Source organism: Hakea prostrata, unplaced genomic scaffold, assembly GCF_041222555.1.
Source record: "Hakea prostrata isolate BN-2017 unplaced genomic scaffold, UWA_Hpros_2 contig_218, whole genome shotgun sequence".
Classification (NCBI taxonomy): domain Eukaryota; kingdom Viridiplantae; phylum Streptophyta; class Magnoliopsida; order Proteales; family Proteaceae; genus Hakea; species Hakea prostrata.
The window spans coordinates 44,575-45,670 of NW_028291337.1; positions in this window are offsets into that span (position 1 = coordinate 44,575).

Genomic DNA, 1,096 nt, shown 5'->3' on the forward strand with positions numbered 1-1,096 from the left:
CTAAGACTAGTGCCACTAGGGCTATCCAAGGAACTGCCCCTAGAGGAGAGTTCATGAGATGGGTTCCCTAATGGCTCATCTCAGATGGGGCTTCTATTTCCAAGGACTCATTCAAATGCAAGCAATGGTTGGAGAATGCAGTAGCCCCCTTTGACCACAAGTGTCTGTAGGAGATGGCCTTGGGGACCCTAGAATCTACTATCGCAATGGAAATTAGCTTCAAATGATTATACTTAGACTAATCTTCCCCTTGATCTTTAATTGACTTCCTTCTCTTACATATGTCTATTCATTTGTGAGTCAGATTAGAGAGCTGGCAAGAAGGAGCTGGGGCCTCAATGCTGAAGTGGTGGCCCACAAGAAAGATGCTATTGTCGCCAAGCTTCAAATTAGTGATCTCACTACAAAGCTTGGGGAGTCTACTGCTAAACTTGAAGGGGCCACCAATGAGCTAGAATTGGCAAAGAGAAGGTTGGGGGAGGCTCAAGCCAACTCAATACCACAAGAAGGGCAAAGTGGAGGCCAAGCAAGGTGAGAAGGAAGCCCTTGAGACCAAGGATGCTGCCATTAAGGAGAAGGCTAAGGCCCAATCTGATTTGGCTAAAAAAGTGAAAGAGCTAGAGGGTCTAGAGCAAGAGGTGGCTAGGCTTCAACATGATAATGCATTTTTTATTTAACAGAACTTGAGATTGGATTCAGAGAAGCAATCTCTAGAGGCTGAACTTCAAGGACTCAACCACCAAGCCTTTGATCTCAAGAAGGCTAGCACAGAGGAAAGGGTTATAGAGAACTTCAGGGCATCTCAAGAATAAAAGGATGAGATCATCAAGGAAGCTCTTTCAGGTTTTGTAAGGCCTTGATACGGCCTACTCATTTCTGGTTGAGAAATTTCTGAAGAGATGCTTAAACAGTTCCATCCCATGCCCTTCAATGCTAGCACTTGTGTGAGGTTGAGCATTCTAGTGTTCAGTTGGATGGATACTCCCGCGATTGCTGCTATCACACCCCACCCGCTGGTCTCGGTTACCCGCCCGACAACCTGTGGGAGTGATCCGTCACAGGATCCACGGTTGTAGTCTATCAATAATAATAAATG